The sequence below is a fragment of the Cotesia glomerata genome, linkage group LG9 (assembly GCF_020080835.1).
Source record: "Cotesia glomerata isolate CgM1 linkage group LG9, MPM_Cglom_v2.3, whole genome shotgun sequence".
Taxonomy (NCBI): Eukaryota; Metazoa; Arthropoda; class Insecta; order Hymenoptera; family Braconidae; genus Cotesia; species Cotesia glomerata.
Genome location: NC_058166.1, coordinates 4,094,564 through 4,113,389, shown reverse-complemented (window position 1 = coordinate 4,113,389; position 18,826 = coordinate 4,094,564). Strand labels below are relative to the sequence as shown.

General features: G+C 29.6%; 1 protein-coding gene and 1 long non-coding RNA gene across 2 annotated transcripts in view; one reads left to right on the top strand and one right to left on the bottom strand.

Annotated features, from left to right (window-relative positions):
• Positions 1-18,826, bottom strand: part of LOC123271216 — a 353,707-nt gene that overhangs the window by 37,701 nt on the left and 297,180 nt on the right. Inside the window, exon 6 of the mRNA XM_044737478.1 lies at positions 10,676-10,708. The gene's annotated coding sequence lies outside the window, so the exon portion shown is untranslated. The remainder of the gene's footprint in view (positions 1-10,675; positions 10,709-18,826) is intronic.
• On the top strand, positions 5,329-7,975 carry LOC123271233. Its single transcript, XR_006510809.1, has 3 exons — positions 5,329-5,393; positions 6,100-6,101; positions 7,965-7,975. It is a non-coding gene; the product is annotated as an uncharacterized LOC123271233 (long non-coding RNA).

Genomic DNA, 18,826 nt, shown 5'->3' with positions numbered 1-18,826 from the left:
GATCGGTTGAGCCGTTTAAAAGTTATCCCAAAAAAACCACTTAAGAAAAAATTTTTTTTTAGATTTCTCCAAATTTCTCAAAATCTATCGGTTCGAATCGGTTCAAATTAACAGGAAATCTAAGTTTGGTGAAGCTTTTTCGAATAGCACCAACCGAGATGAAATCGGTTTAACCGTTCAAAAGTTATAAGAGGTTTACATACTTACACACACACACACATACATACAGACATAGTGACACCCTCGCGGGAATTGTCAGGAAAGCTTCCTAGGATCTCAAAACGTCGAGATCTGATGAAAACTCGATTTTCGAAAAACGGGGTAAAACCAATAACTTCCCGATTTTTGAAAATTTTCAATTTTCTTAGCGGGAAGTTAAAAAGAAAATTATAATTAAGTAATTTCTTACAGAGTATTTTTTTTTTTTAAATTCAGCGCCCTTTTTTCTTGTTATATGCGCACGCAGTCTAAAAAAATCTAGCTTTATCAAGTGGCGCCATAGTTTTCACGTGACAAATAAGAAAAATTCGTTTGTCTTTGTACGGTTATATCGTAATAAATTTTAATAAAAATTCAATTTAAAAAAAAAAATACGTAAACTAGGCCACTGATATGAAATACGGACCCAGTTCATCGCATTCGTAAACTAATAAAAAAAGTCCGGTCTTGAAATATCAATTTGTTCGGTAGTAATCATTGGTACATCCAAAATGGGGTGACATCCGGACGTCCACGTAAAATTTGTTTCAAAATAGCTACATGAAATAATTTTAGAAAGTAAAAGATGGTTTAATTTAAGTGTTTTCTCCGTGTACATCTACTTATATTATTGTATAAGTGTAATATGGTTGTGATAGAGACATTTAAAGATCAAAAAATTGCTTGACCTTGACGAGTCGAGTATAAAGCACAACCTCACGCGCTTCGCGCTATGAGGCGTGCAATTACTCAATTATAATAGGCGAGGATAAAGGTATTAAAATTACGACAACCCAAATAGCGACAGTAGCGACACAAACGTCTTATGATTTATTTCAACTGAGATTTGTTAACTATTAACAAATCTTATTTGAATGAAATAAATGGGCGAATTCAATCAAATAAACCAAAACAAAATAGTATTTGGTTGAAAGTAATCCAAATTTAAATGAAACAAATGTTTTCATATTAAATAGGTATTTTTCAATTATTTTAAATAAATCTACGAATTTAAATCAAACAACCTGTTTTCTCAGTGTAAGATATTTTAGCTGTATCTCAATTATTTTAAAGGGAGAACTTTATATCTATTCAAATAGAAAAATTTAGTAGTGGCGGTCAGACAGTATACACGGAAAGAAAATTCGGAATGGTTCCCATAATGGTTATAGGAATTATTCCTAGAATATTATAGAAATGGTTCCAATAATGGTGTAGGAATAGTTCCCATACTATTATGGAAATGATTCTCATAATGGTATAAGGATAGTTCCCAGGTCATTATGGGAACTATCCTTATGATATTATAGAATCTATTCTTAAACCATTATGGGAACCATTCCCATAATAGTATGGGAACTGTCCCTATACTATTATGGGAACGATTCCTATACTAGTATAGGAATAATTCTTAACATACTATCGGAATAATTCCCTAATAGTATGGGAATTATTTCTATATAGTGTCAAACAAAAATTTATTTCCAGAATAGTGAAAAAATTCTCTCATAATATAGAGGATTGAATGGAGCTTTTAGACAAAAAGTGTATAATAGAAATGTTTTCTGCATTTTTTTCTATTAAAATATTCTCGCAATAGTATAGGAATCATTAGAATAATATTATAGAAATCATACCTATAATAATATAGGAACTATTCTCATAGTATGATGGAAATAGTTCCGATAATAGCATAGAAACTATTCCTACACCATTATGGGAACCATTTCCATAATATTATAGGAATAATTCCCATAATGGTATGGAAATAGTTTCCGTACCATTATGCACTGATAGAAGGATTTATTTGTATTAAAAAAATATTTGTTAATAGTTAACAAATCATTTATTAGAGACCATTTTTTAGTATCAAACAAATATTTCTTAGTATTTAAAATGATTTGTTTGTATTTAATAAATCAGATATTCATTTATTAAATATGAATAAATCTTTTTAAATACTAAGAAATATTTGTTAAGGACTAAAAAGTGGTCTCTAATAAATGATTTGTTAAATATTAACAAATATTTTTAACTATAAACAAATCCTTCTATCAGTGTGGGAACTATTCTCACAATTTATAGGAATAATTTCTATAATTTATTGGGTTCATTTCTATATATTATGGGCATTATTCCTATAATAGTATAGAAACCCTTCCTATAAATTATAGGAATGATTCCTATAATTATAGAAATCGTTCCTAAGATATTATAGGTAACATTGCTATAATTATAAGAAATTTTCCTATAATTATAGAAAAATTTCCTATAATGATGGGAACTGTTCTCATAATTTATGGTTGCAGTTTCTATAATGACATAGGAAAAATTCCGTAAAATTATGGGAATCGATCTCATATTTTTCTTTCCGTGTATGCGACGGGTTATGTATCCCTATTTCACTGACAGACCGAATTCGGCCAGAGGGTTAATATTTATTTTTAAATATATAATTCAAAACAAAAAAAAATTAAACCATATAATTTAAAGATTGGAAAGATTAAATTTTGATATTAATTTTTTTTTATCATAGATATACAATATGAGTAAATAATAATAATCAGAATGAATAAATATCTGCTAGTTAATTACAAGTCTAGTTTGTATTCAGATCGTTATATACAGCCATTGAGTCCATTTTAGTAATTAATCATCTGGCTCCATACCCATGCACAATTATAGCTTCAGCAGTGGGAAACGCTGTGCAATTTAGAGCGCTCGCGCATTTCCGACAATAGCTTCTAAACTTGGACTCGTATCGTTATTGCATCGCTTCAAGGTTCGAAGAAGAGTAAATTATGAACCTAACAGACTAGGAATCAATTAAACCCGATGAATCTTTCGCACGTCTTAAAACGCCAAGCGGTAATAGTAGTGCTTTACTCTCAACATGTCAAAGTCAATCAATTTTGTGGCCTTAAAATGCCTTTATTAGAACCATATTGCAGTTATACGATAATATGAGTTTTTTGAAGTTGTCAATTTATGTTAAGAGAAGTTAAAAATTTCATTTCAATTTTTTTCGGTGAATTTTCAGAAAACTTATACAAAAAATTGAAAATTTAAAGAAATTGGGATGGATTAGGGTTTTCAGTTTCACGTCCAAAAATCAATTTTTCGTTAGATCTCGACGTTTTAAGATCCTCAGAAACTACACTATAAAAAAAAACCGGTGTGAGTTCATGCGGTGTACGGTGTTAAAAATTCCGGTGTTAAATTCAACACCGAAATCGGTGTAGCAGTAACACCGGTCGCTTTATGATTTTCGGAAATTAAAAAAAATCTTATTGTAAATTTAAAAATTAAAAAAAAAATTTTAGAACGTATTTAGTGTGCGTGGTTGCAAAATATTTTACTTTTAATGAAATTCGTAAAATCTATTTACTAGGACTTTAAAAAAATTGAAATACACAATGACGCACACCAAGTACGTTCTAAAATTTTTTTTTTAATTTTTAAATTTACAATAAGATTTTTTTTAATTTCCGAAAATCATAAACAATCATATCGGTTACTTGGATTTTTTAATTTTTTAATTTTGTATCTTTTTGAAAAGAAAAAAAAATTTTTTTTTTCCTAATAGTCTTATGAACGTGGACTTGGCGTGATTTTTTTTACAGTGAAACTGTTTTTGTTCGGATTTTAGTATTTTTTGTAATTATAATGAAAATTTACAATTGGTACCAACTTAAATCTCGCGTTGGCAGCATTTTTTACTGCAAACTATCCCCTTGAAGCTACAGTTTATGTAGATATAATTCCAGTGCACCCTGGCGGCCGTAAATGTAAGCTGTGAATTACTTTTTTTAACTGTAGTTGTGTATCTATAGGAGGATTACTACACATTTTTATTTTATCTAGTCTGTGGCGCTGACCTTTCTCCATAAAAACAAAGTCAGGATCGAAATTTGTGAGCGAGCTATAGTATGTGCTGATAAAATTTAATAATTTCAAGTAAATAAATTGTTGTAAGTGAATATAATTAATTAATACGGTGAAATAAATTATGAATTACTGTTATGATAAACAAATTGGGTAAAAAAAGTACCGTATAATTAAATAAAATTTCGCAACCTCAAAAAACCGTCCTGCTTACAGTGAACACAGTCGGTAGTCTGGCGCTCCGTTCACAACGGATTTGAACGGAACTTGGCGCCAGATTCTACCGAATCTGTGGATAATGGTGTGAAATTCTCTCGGTGTAAATTTTCGATCCGTGTTACTTTAACACTATTATTAAAGGACAATTTTAGGACATCATATAGATAATCGGAAACTCTAAAATAGTGGATTTTAGTAATTATTTCATAACTTTTAAGTATTTTTTTTTAAGATTTTCGGAATACTTCTAAGATAATTTTAGAATCAATGCAATTTATTTGAAGCAATTTAGTTGAAATTTTGTCCTTAAATCTTACGTGGAACCTTTTTTGAATAATCTTAAAACATTTTTTTAACTATTTGAGAACAAATTTTGAATACTTTTGAGACATTTTTCGGATATTTTTGAGACAATTTTGGAACATTTTTTGGACAGTTATAGAGTGTTTTTACAACAAATTTTAAACATTTTTACGACAATTTTGAACGTTTTTTAAATGATTTTCATATAGATAATTTATTTTTGCACAGCTGTAGATTTTTCATGTTTAAAACATCCATTATATTATGAGAAACATCGTGGTTACGATAAAAATAATTATTATATTGTTCCTAAACATTTAATATTGTAAATACTATTTAACTTGTTGTATAACATTCATTAAATCGATTTCTGCGTAATTTTATAAATTGAAAATTCTTAAATAAATGTTACTTGTCTCATTTTAATAAATATTGAATGTTAATTGTGTTTTATGGATCATGTAATATTCATACTCCGATACGGTGTAAAATTATTCTACTGTTACACCGGTATTACACCGATATTACACCGGTTTAACACCGGATTTTTAACACCGCAAAAGAGCACCGCTACACCGGTGTTAATACACAGGTGTTACATAGCGGTGTTAAAATGAGTCCATTTTAACACCGCTTTTTTTACAGTGTACTTAAACTATTTTTAAATAGATTTATTTAGAAATCTATCTATTATAGCCGGTCACATGTTGTAATTTTAAGAGAATTTTGTCAAATATGTTTCATTTCATCGAGTAATGTCGAAAAATGGCATTGGCTCAAAAGTTTATGTATGTATTTACGTATGATTGCACCCACAATTCTCGACCGATCTTTATGAAATTTTGTGGGCTCATTCTGTGGATCAATACTAAGATCAAGTTCGAAGATGAGCAAAATCGGCCGGTTAATTTAAGAGTTGTGAGCGTTCGAAAATTTTTTTTATTTTAAAAAAATTTTGAATTTCGTATATTTATTGGAAATAATTTTCCAGATGTAAAAGATAGGTGAAATCTATTAAATTTATCTCAAACTTCATTTAATTACCTTCAATTTAAGCTATTGTTCGTCTAGTTTTGATTTTTTTTAATTGATTCCGTGATTTTGAAAATTTGAAAAAATTTTTCAATGAATGTATTTCGACCCTTTTTCTTTAAATAATTTTTAAGCCGTAAAAGTTAGCTTGAATCTATTGAATTTATTTTAAAGTTCACATGATTATCTTTTAATTAAGCTATTATTCGTCGACTTTTGATACTTTTTTCAATTTATTTTGTAGTTAGGAAAATTAAAAAAAAAATCAAGAGTAAATTAATTTTTAGCTTTTATCATCAAATGACTTTTATCTGTTACAAATCTTATTTTTTAGGTAGATGTATTTGAATATCTATTTGTTGTAGTCGGTCTCATATCGTTATTTGCAAAAATATAATAAATAAATTTTAGGACATTATTGCTTTTTTGGCTTAAAATTTTTTTTTTTTTTAAGTCAAAAAGGCGTATTTCGAATAAAACAAAATTCTTAAACTCCCTTCCGGTTCTGCAAATCCAAAAAGACGTATATTTTGAGATACGTCCTTTTGACTTTAGTAACGCGATATGTATAATAATATAATAATATTATTGAGTGGCTATGCTAAGTAGCATTTTGATAAAATATGAATCCTGACAATATCAGCTCTTAAATGAAGATTTTACCTTATCTAAATGGGTACTTATGTTAACAACAGAATATTCCATTAAAAGTTATGATAAAACTCTGTACTTCGGATGCATATCAAGAATTTATTATTATGATATGTTCTGTTGTGTATGTATGTATTTGATGTAACATAATTATATAGCAAACGTAATTTCGTTGGTTTGTCTGGACACATTAATGAAATTTACAGTAGCATAGTGAGCCAATAATATAAGTTTAAGCATATAAACAGACATAAATTAGAAAATAACTTTATCCGATATTATTATATGATGTTATATTAATTTTCAAACTTTGTCTATGTGTATAAGAAGATTTTATTGGAGTATTCAGAAAATAAATTTGTTTCCATAAACTTCAAATTAATATATTATGAGAGCTTTTGCACTCCTCATAAATGAAGCGAATGAGGTATAATGTTCTACTCTCGCCTTAAAAAAATCAAATGATTTTTTTAACTAAAATTATTTATATTTATTTTCTATCGCACTTGTAGAATAATATTTACACAAAAGTCTCATGGAAAAACACTTGTTTCAACACTTATGACACTTTTAAAAGACATTTTGCTTTTTAAATAAATAAAAAAAATGTTTAAAAAAATGATTTCGTGGACGCCCGTGTGTCTGATGTATGTATGGAAACTGGCGTGGTCACGATAACTGCCGAAAAACAACTGATCAAGTCCATTTTTTCTTATACGCTTTAGTATTATCCAAAACTGTCCTTTCGAAGATCACGGTCTAATTCAATGTAGTTTAATTATAATCCGAACAAAAACAGTTTCACTGTAAAAAAAAATCGCACCAAGTCCACGTTCATAAGACTATTAAGAAAGAAAAATTTCTTATTTCTTTACAAAAAGATATAAAATAAAAAAATTAAAAAATCCAAGTGACCGATATGATTGTATTTGATTTTCGGAAATTAAAAAAATTTTATTGTAAATTTGAAAATTAAAAAAAACTTTTTGAACATATTTAATGTGCGTGGTTGCAAAATATTTTACTTAAAATGAAATTCGTAAAATCTATTTACTAGGACTTTGAAAAAATTGAAATACACAATGACGCACACCAAGTACGTTCCAAAATTTTTTTTTAATTTTCAAATTTACAATAAAATTTTTTTTAATTTCCAAAAATCAAATACAATCATATCGGTCACTTGGATTTTTTAATTTTTTTATTTTATATCTTTTTGTAAAGAAATAAGAAATTTTTCTTTCTTAATAGTCTTATGAACGTGGACTTGGCGCGATTTTTTTTTACAGTGAAACTGTTTTTGTTCGGATTTTAGTATTTTTTGTAATTATAATAAAAATTAACAATTGGTATCAACTTAAATCTCGCGTTGGCTGCATTTTTTATAGCAAACTATCCCCTTGAAGCTACAGTTTAAGTAAAAACAATTCCAGCGCACCCTGGCGGATGTAGATGCAAGCTGTGAAATGTATTTTTTTAACTGTAGTTTTCCATCTATTGGAAGATTACCATGCATTCTCGAATTATGTAGTCTGTAGCATGTCACTTTTTACATAGAAAAAAAGTCAGGATCGAAATTTTTGAGCTTGCTATAGTTTGTGCTGATAAAATTTAATAATTTCAAGTAGATTAATTATTATAATTGAATATAATTAATTAATATCAGTAAAATAAAGCATGAATTACTGTTATATTATAAAATTTAGGAACAAGAAGTACCGTAGAATTGAATAAAATTTTGCAACCTCAAAATACCGTTCTGCTTACAGTAAACATAGTCGGTAGTCTGGCGCTCCGTTTACAACGGATTTGAAAGGAACTTGGCGCCAGATTCTACCGAATCTGTGGATTAACAATAAACTAAAATCCACTTATCGTTTGTATATCTATATCTATGTAAATAATTGAATTGAATTTATTGATTTATGCCAAAGCTTTCTCTGGCCAAATGGCAAAAGAAAAATATACATTATGTGAATACAATACATATTAAAATTTTTTTAATTTTAACATGAATATTAGAACTTACATATACTTAAACATAATAAAATGTAAATAAAAGTAATATTGCTTAAATACTATGAGTGAAAATTATAGCTAATAGTATACAACATTCATAATTATGATTTTAATGATTTAACTGAAAATTTAGTTTGGATTTAGATGTCTAGATTAAAGAAGTAATCATAAAGTTTATTTTTAAAAATTTCTATACTGGAAGCATTTATCACATCGATTGGTAATTCTTCCCAGAGACGAATGCAGGTAACTACAAAAGATAACTCATAAACAGTTGTCGCAAATTTAGGTAACTTGAAATTAACATAATTCTTTTTTGCTGCAAGTCTTACAGAATTCCTAATATCAATATCTTCAATATAGTATATTACATACCTAGGCCAGTAAAATAAGAAATGTCTCAGATCACATGTAATTGTTGGCCGAGGCGAAGCCGAGGTTGACAAACATGTGATCTGAGGCTTTACTTTTTACTAGCCAAGGTGTGTATACTATTTTTCTGCTCGACGTAGCCGGAATGTGGCAACTTTGTTTAGCGCAGCGGCCAGAAAAATAGTTTTTTGTCCTCTGGGCGGAAAGTGACAACTTTCGTCCCACTGCGCTAAACAAAGTTGCCGCTTTCCGCTTTCTTCGGACAAAAAAATAGTATACAGCACTTGGGAAGTAAAAAAGAAAACCTCAGATCACATGTTTGTTGGCCGAGGCGAAGCCGAGGGGTGTAATATACTATCGCGTAAGTAGCTAGGTTTGCCTATACTCAACAATTTATAAAAATAAGGTTTGTTTACAACACATGCGCAGTACCTTTCTTTTCTGGGTGGACAATGGCGCGAAAGATTTAAAAGTATTTGTATTTTATTTCAATCCATTTTATTATGGAAAATGAGATTACGAGGCGTGCACTTTTGGATTTCCCAAACTTTCAATTTATTACGATAAATTTTCAGCAATAATTACTCAAAAAATTCTGTCATAATTACAGACTCAATATATAAAATTTTACAAACTTTTCTATCAAAGTTTTACAGAGTAGTTTTTTCCGTGTAAGAAAAAAATTAAACAATTTTTTTTTTATATTTTTCATTTTAATTTTGTTTATAAAATTCTATAGAACTGCACAGACAAAAAGGTTCACTTGAGCCAAGAAGATATTTTTCTTCCTAATTATTTTCGTAAGAAAAAAAAATTTTTTTTGACACAAGAAATTTCACTTATTTCAACAAAATTAATTCTTTTGCTTTAAGAAATACGTATTTTGATCCAAAAAAATTTATTCGAGTCAAGAAAATCTTGTTGTTTTAAGAAAATTTAGCCTCTTGCTCCAAAAAATTAAATATCTCGATAAAAGTAAATTTTCATTAATATTTTTAATGATTAACATGTCAAATGGGAAGATCAAATAATATTGAATCATTTTTTTCATTCAATATGTATAATTGCACGCTAAAATAATATAAAATGAGTATCGAATATTCAAGAGAAAAATTTTCTCAAGGTGAGAAAATTTTTTTCTCAGCTGAAATAGGTGGCTCTGTTTCCCTAAAGTATCTAAAAATCTTGGATCAAATATAAAAATTTTATGTATCAAGTATTTATGATCATTTGAATTAAGAAAAAATGGCTTCAGTCAACTTCGGTCAACACAACTTCGGTCTTCCTTCAAGCACCCGAAAATTTTCTTGAGCCAAGAATTTTGTTCTCCAGTCGAGAAATTTTTATTTCTGTGTGTAAAAATACCTGTACATAGTATTTATTTCTTGAACATATATTGCTCGAAAAAATACGGCTTAAGCTGCAACAAAATTTTCAAGTTCTCAAACTATTAATTATATACTCTAACAACAGATATATATCGCAATATTGATTTATTCTAATGCACTTAAGCTATTTTCGTGTGAAGTTGTTGAAAAAATTCTATTCGTTTTTTCTCACATTACACTTTCATTCAATCTTACTATTAGTCTACTACGACTGGCACTTTCGCCCACACTATACCGATGCACTTCAAAGCTTTCCGACTTGCATGTGACTTCTGAATTATTCACATCTTGGTTTAAGTCAAACCTACCCGATGCTTCACTGGCTTTTAAGTAGATTAAAAACTGTTTAATAATTTATGGAAATAAATATTACTAAGCAAGTCTCCGGAACGCTTAAGGACGCTCATATGTTATGCTGGAGTCAAATGAGTACTAACTTTTTATGAAATTTATTGTGGTCTCTATAAGTCAATATCTGAGAAAGTAATAGATCGTTGCAGAACCAAAATCAATTTTTTTAAAATTCGTAACACTTTTTTGGATAGGTTAAAAAATTTGAAAATTTTCTAAAGAAATAAAAGGAGTACTTTTTAAAATAATATTCTTACCTGTATCTACTCGAATTGGTTCAGACGTTAAATCTGTAAAAGAAAGAAAATAAAAATATGAAATAAAGTTTTAGTAATCCTAATAATAGAAGTAAAGTTATATTATTGTATGCATTTTTAAAACTTTATTGTTATTTGAAATTCTAACAATTGAGGATTTTATACATAAAATAAGAGACATCAATAAGTCACATAGATCTTGTGCACGAAAACGATAGCGTGACTAAGTTAGTCTTTCTTTGGTTGCATGTATGTTACGCGTTACCTTCCGGACTTTATACTATTTTGTTTAATTGTTTCCTTCCATATGTCTGGTATTGATTTCATACGTCTTGAGCTATTCAACAAAAGTTTACGGCTTATTGTTGACATTACGTATGCTACAATACATTTATATTTATAACATCAAGAGTTTAAATCTATATATACGGAAAAAAGTAAACTATAAAATTCACTCGGATTCCGGTTAATTTTTATAGTTTCAAACAGTACAGCGGACATCGGGTGGCACAAATGTAAATATTACAGAATGTAGAAAGTGTAAAAGCCACAATTTATAATTTAATATCGAAAATGTGATTAGTAGCTGTCACTATAGTAGATAACGACTCTCTCATCTTAAAAAATTACAGTTTCAAACAGTAAAAATTGCCGTTTCAACACGGAAAATAAATTGTGGTAGTGGCAACAACTGCACGGAAAAAAGTAAACTGTAATAAATAACAGTCGATTTATAATAAGTAATGATCAACTGGTAAAATTACCATTTCAAACAGTAAAATCGTGATTTTACTATTCACTTTATAATATTTACCATTTAAACGTTACAATTTACTCTGTACATGGAAGAAAATACTATTTCAAACAGTAATATTCGCTATGTGAATGTCTAAAATGTTAAAGTATAATAATTAAGAATTCAGACTTTGATATTTATCATTTCGTACCTAAAAAATGATCTTATGATATGTAAAAAGTATAAAATAAAGTTAGTAAATTTCTAATACAAGCAACGTCAATATTTACAAAGTAAAACGGTAAATTTTAAACGCAACGCTAAAAATCAAACTGTAATTATTGACTTGTTCGGACTGATAAAATGTATATTTTAAAAGTATAATTTTTACTGTTTCAAACGTTAAATTCTCCCAGAGTGAGACCCCCTTCTCTTTCATCTGAGTTCCCCTTCTCCTCATAATATCGACTATATATTGAAATGGCAATTTTTACTGTTTGAAATTGTAATTTTTAAAGATGAAAAGAGTCGTTATTGACTATAGTGACAGCTACTAATCACTTATTTTGGATATCAAATTATAAATTGCGACTTTTATACTTTCTACATTAAGTTCTGTAATATTTATATTTTGGCTACCCCCGATGTCCGCTTTACTGTTTGAAACTATAAAAATTAACCGGAATCGAGTGAATATTACAGCTTACTTTTTCCGTGTGTAGTTCCATTTACCGCAGGCTGTAGTATGACCTGAGACAACTCCAAACTGTGGGTAGATTTACTCCAATATTGTAGTTAAGCGTTAACTGTAGTAAAAAGTAAGATATGCTACAGCATGCGGTATTTGTAACTCCAATTGTAGTTCAATTTACTTAATATGTGGTTAACCAATTGCATAAAAATAAACGATATATAACCTAAAATTTTTATAGTTTATAATTAAAAATTACTTACTGAGTTATTTATATATAATAAATATGGTAATTATTTACAAGTGGGGTTCATCCATGCTGGGCCATAATATTTTTTTTTTTTTTTTGATCAAATTGATCATTTTTTTTTCAATTGTTCGTTTTTTTATGTATTTTTCAAAAAAAAAAAAAAAATATATATATATATATATTAAAAACATCAAAAAAGATAAAATAGAAACTTTATCCAAAAAAATGAGAGCCAATTTTTTTTCCAACTTTTGATGGCAAAAAAGCTGTCGAAATCTTTATTTTTTTCTCTCACGACATTTTTTATCATATATACGTCGTAAAAACAAACAGAATAAAAAAAAAATTAGGAAAACGGTTGACCCTGAAGGCCATCCCTGCAACTTCCCGCTAATTCCATACTTAGGCGCTTAAAATTGCACCAATGGCGTTTTTGAGCTCTTCGAGCTCAAAAATACAATTTATGGGTTATTTTGAGCTCTTCAAGCTCAAAGAGATTGTTTTCCTATGCCTTTGAGCTCTTCGAGCTCAAAAGTCTGATAGGGATTTGGTGACACTATTTTTTGAATTTTTAAACCGCAATAACTTTTGAATGAATGAACCGATTTTCACGCGGTTGGCAGCATTTGACGCAGTTTTTCAAGCCTCACAAAGAATTTTAAATTTTATATTGATCGCGCTAGGAATTTCGGAGTTATTCCGAAAAAACACTTTTTTCGGTTTTCTTTCGTTCACGATATCTCTCGAACGAATCAACCGATTTTGACCGGACTGGTGGCGATCGACGTGGTATTTTGAGGTTAAGAGCTGATTAGTTTTTGGAATTGAACCATCAAGCCGTTTAAAAGTTATTCCACAAAAGCCACATTTGAAAAAATTTTTTTAACTTCCCGCTAAGAAAATCGGGAAATTATTGTTTTCACCCCGTTTTGCAAAAATCGAGTTTTCATCAGATCTCGACGTTTTAAGGTCACAGGAAGCTTCCCTGAATATCGCCGCGAGGTTGTCACGGTGTCTGTATGTATGTGTGTGTGTGTGTGTGTGTGTGTGTGTGTGTGTGTGTGTGTGTGTGTGTGTGTGTGTGTGTGTGTGAAAGTATGTGAACCGCTTATAACTTTTGAACGGCTTGACCGATTTCATCGTGGTTGGTGCCATTCGAAAGGGCTTGACCAAACTTAGATTTTGAAAACTATTTCGACCGATTCAGATCAATAGATTTTGAGAAATCTTCAAAAAACTGAAAAAAAAATTTTTTTTAAATGTGGTTTTTTTGGAATAACTTTTAAACGGCTTTATGGTTCAATTTCAAAAATTCCAAGAAGCGATTCGAACCGATAGATTTTGAGAAATTTGGAGAAATCTAAAAAATTTTTCTGAAGTGGTTTTTGGGATAACTTTTAAACGGCTCAACCGATCGATTCAAAAACTAATCAGCTCTTAACCTTGAAAAATCACGTCGATCGCCACCAGTTCGGTCAAAATCGGTTGATTCGTTCGAGAAATATCGTGAACGAAAGAAAACCGAAAAAAGTGTTTTTTCGGAACAACTCCGAAATTCCTAGCGCGATCAATTCAAAATTTAAAATTCTTCGTGAGGCTTGAAAAACTGCGTCGAATGCTGCCAACCGCGTGAAAATCGGTTTATTCATTCAAAAGTTATTGCGGTTTAAAAATTCAAAAAATAGTGTCTTATCAAATCTCTATCAGATTTTTGAGCTCGAAGAGCTCAAAAGCATAGGAAAGCAATCTCTTTGAGCTCGGAGAGCTCAAAATAACCCATAAATTGTATTTTTAAGCTCGAAGAGCTCAAAAACGTCATTGGTGCAATTTTAAGCGCCTAAGTATGGAATTAGCGGGAAGTTGCAGGGATGGCCTTCAGGGTCAACCGTTTTCCTAATTTTTTTTCAGTTTTATGAAGATTTCTCGAAATCTATTGATCTGAATCGGTCCTAATAAAATTTATTTTCAAAATCTAAGTTTGGCCAAGCCCTTTCGAGTGGCACCAACCGCGATGAAATCGGTCAAACCGTTCAAAAGTTATAAGCGGTTCACATACTTTCACACACACACACACACACACACACACACACACACACACACACACACACACACACACACACACACACACACACACACACACACACACATGCACAGTGACAACCTCGCGGGAGTAATCAGGGAAGCTTCCTATGACCTTCAAACGTCGAGATCTGATGAAAACTCGATTTTTGCAAAACGGGGTGAAAACAATAACTTCCCGATTTTTGCAAATCTTCGATTTCCTTAGCGGGAAGTTAAAAATTAAAAAACAGTAGGTTTCCGGGATATTTAATCAAATAATTAGGTTTGAAAATTGTAATTTTTACATGTAGGTAAATAGAGATTCCACCAGCCGTGTATTTGGTTAAGAATTTGATGCAATTAACGATTTAAAAAAAATATTATTTTCATTGAATTTGATTGAAAAAATAATAAGCTTTTAACTAAATCAATAAAAAAGTAGGTTTCCGAACGTATTACGGAGATATTTAATATTTTTTATGAAAAATCACAAAGAACTTCCATTCTTTAAAGTTTTGTATTTGACTTGGCAACACCGCTTGTGCAGTTACCCGGCGCATAAGTAACCGCGGTTTTTTAAATGCTAGAAGATCTTAGTCATTTTAGTTAGACAGTAAACATAGATAAATTTTAAGGTTAGGGAACTCTTTTTGTGTTGTCAAGTGTATACCGGTAATTCAGAGTGCTATATTTTTTATTAGTCAATTAAATGTTAATAATTATTTAAAGAGTTAATTTTTCGGAAATATTCTCAAAAATGTTATTAATTAATTTAAAAATTATTTTAAGATGCATAACAAAAGTATTTCTACGTATTATTTTTTTGTAGACATTCTTTACACTAGCAAGGTACTTGGATCTCCTTAAAAAAAAAAAAAAACAGCCCAACCAGCCCAGCCATTGTCAAATTATGCGATTACCAACGAATAGCATTTTATTGACATTACAATGTATATAGGAGATATTTAAATAGAAGAAAAGATAAGAGTCGTACGTCATAATTTTACCTTCATTGGAAGGTAATATAAAATTAATCCGGGAAACCTAGATCTTAATCCATCATGTCGACGAATCGATATGTGTTAATTGTTAATTCATGGCAATGAATAAATAAACCTGTACGCCGCTGAATCTATCATCACATCAAGAAGGAGGATAAATTAATGATAAAAATGATAATATTGAATTACTCGCACTAAAAAATTAATTTAAATCCATTTTAATGTTGTTCAATGGGCGGTCGAGTTGAAAAAAAGTCCATCAGAAGTTTCACATTTGTTGTGTGAGCTTTGAAGCGAAATAAAACTGACATACGGTAGTTAAAATACACATTGAATAATTCATACAACACCAAACTGGTATGTCGGCTGCATTAATTTACAAACGATCCACAGTTGCTAGTTGCTTTGTCTTAACCCTTCGTAGGTCGCATAATGAGCGCGGCGCCGCCTTTTTTGCATTTTTTTTTCTTGAAATTGAGTTCATTGATAATTTTGAAAAAAATTAAGTGCATTCTTTTAACCTTTCTAAAAATTGTGACGTTATCAAAAAGCATAAAAATATTTACGAAGTAATTTAAAAAACAATTTTCGGAACCGGGCGGTGCTGTGCCACCCGGTGCGAGTGAGCCTCCGGGAGATTTTCTAACTGCGCTGTTGCCAAATGTTGTTACCGCCACTATTTCAATCTGTTTTACCGCATGTGAGGTACAAAAATAAAGTAATGTTTGAGGTTAGTTTTTACTGTTTACATTATAACGTGATTTGTTCAAAATAATGTAATAATTACACTCATATTAAATATTATATATATAAAAATATTAATAAAAAGGCCATTCGGCAGCCGAAATGGAAGTAGATTTTTCAAATAAAGAAAATCGATTTTTAATAAAATAATATAAATACTAATAACGTATAACTTAGTTTATAAATTAAAAACAAAATTCAATAATAAGTTTAAAACTGTTTAGAACAAATTTTGGAAAAAAAATTATCTTGTGAAGAAAAAGCTTCTCAAATATTTATCAAACAATTGCAAAGATTATAAGATTTGAATTATAAATGTCCAAATTTTAAGTAATCGCTTAGGAACAACAGTTTCCAAGTTAATCAGAATTTTAAAATCGGACAAAATTTTAATTGAAGAAAACAATATTTAGAACTAATTTGTGACATATTTACTGACGACCTACCCAAAAACATTACACGAGAGACTGATCAATATCGTAACTATTGAATTTACATCATGATTAAGCTATGATGCAGACAATAATTCTAAAACGGCTGCAACAGTAAAACTGTTTCATTAAACGAACTCTAAAAGGAGTAATATTGAGGCTATTACCACTTCTGAGTAGTGAAAATTGAAGCTTATTAAAAGAACTTTACGATGCATTTTACCGAATTTTAATATCTTGTCTAGTTCAGTAATTATACCAAGTTGCAGTAGTAAAAACAGCAATTTTTACGATTTTCAAAATTTAAAAATCCTGTAATTTTCAAATTACTCGCCCGATTAAGCTCATCTTAGAACTTAACCTTGGTTTTGATCGATAGATAAAGCATGTTGAGTTTGAGAAGAATCGGTTATAAATTGAAAACGTTATCGTGCTGACAAGCCGCGTTATATCGTATAAATATATATATATATATCTATACATATATAATGAAAGTGGGTTTCGTAGACCGTCAATCACGCAAAAACTACTGTACGTATTGACATGGGACTAGGACCATTTGACGCAGAATGAATTGTAGATGGTTATAGGCTACTTATTTTTTGAATTCCATCAATCCTCCACCATTTTATTTCTGTTTAACTTTAATAAACATTTTTTCCCGCCGATAAAAACAAAAGACGAGCATTTTTCTTCAATTCATTTGTTTATTTATCAGCATAAAAGGAAATAATTTGTATTACGTTTCTTTTTTTAGACTTAAGTTTGATTAATTAATTATCTTATTCATTATTAATTGTCTTTAGCTAAAGACAAGTACTGACTACTTTATTCAGTCCCGTATATAATTATATTTAGGTGACTGAATGGTAGTTACGGACAATGTCTCGGATAGCTTAACTGGGAGAGCTTTTGGCGCGTAACCAAACGATCCGGGTTCGAGTCCCGGTCTGGGCTGTCTGAATTATTTTTTCGGTTACCGAAAAAAAAAATTCCTACTGAGTAAGGTCCCTCCTCTTCCCTTTATCCTTTATTTCCCCAGTTCCCAAATTTGTCTTTAATGACAAATTTAGCTATAAATTATGGTTTAACTTTAATAAACATTTTTTCCCGCCGATAAAAACAAAAGACGAGCATTTTTCTTCAATTCATTTGTTTATTTATCAGCATAAAAGGAAATAATTTGTATTACGTTTCTTTTTTTAGACTTAAGTTTGATCTACCCACGCATGGGCAGACGCGTAGGTGGAAAATATACATATATAAGCAAAATAGGGTTCCTTTGACTAAAGTTAACGTCAAAACTACTGAAGCTATCGGGATGGGACTGCTACCATTCGACGCAGAATTTTTCATAGATGATTATAGGCTACTTATTTTTGGATTTTATCAACCCTTTCTCATTTTTTTTACGATTAATTTTTGTATACATTTTTTCCCACTAATAAAAACTAATGACTCATTTTTCATTCATTTGTTTTTAATACGATTTTCTTTTGTTTTTATTACATAACCTTAATATTTGATTGATCTAATGTCATTAAAAAAAAGTTGAAGAAAGAAGTTAATTATTGTCTGGTGAACTAAGTGTTGAAAATTTATATTTATATGCTGATCGTGTGTTTGGTTATAATAATTAGTTCTGTGAAATATCACAGTGAGATTTCTATGAAATCTACTAAAAATATTATTGTGTATAAACTAGGACTTTTTGAAAGATCAAATTTAGGTCATGTTTATTGAGTTTCAATAACATTTACTAAAAATTTCCTTACAACAAACGGCTCTTTAGCAGCGGGAAAAAAGTCATTGTAAGTTTTCTAAAACTTAACATTGCATGTAGTAATTCAGTCAAAGGACTAAGAATTTTACATACATGCTATTTTTGCTGATTACATGACTTATAAATTGTTCTAATTGCGGGATCGTGGGATTGTAACAGATTAAAATGAATGCATTTTCCAAAAACTATATATGTGAAAAATAAATTTGGCTACTTATTGGAATAGAATTCGTAAAAAACATGTTAAATTGATTTTTTATGAAAAATTGATGTCATGGAGAAAATTTTAGTTAACAGAAAATTTGTCGCCCTTTAAGCTAAGCAGATTTCAACTTCACTTATGAGAATTGCAATTACTTTAACTAAAACATTAATGCTCATTTCAACTTTTTTTCTTCGTATCGATGATTATTAAATTTTGTAAGAAAGCCACGGAAATATTATAGTCATTGCA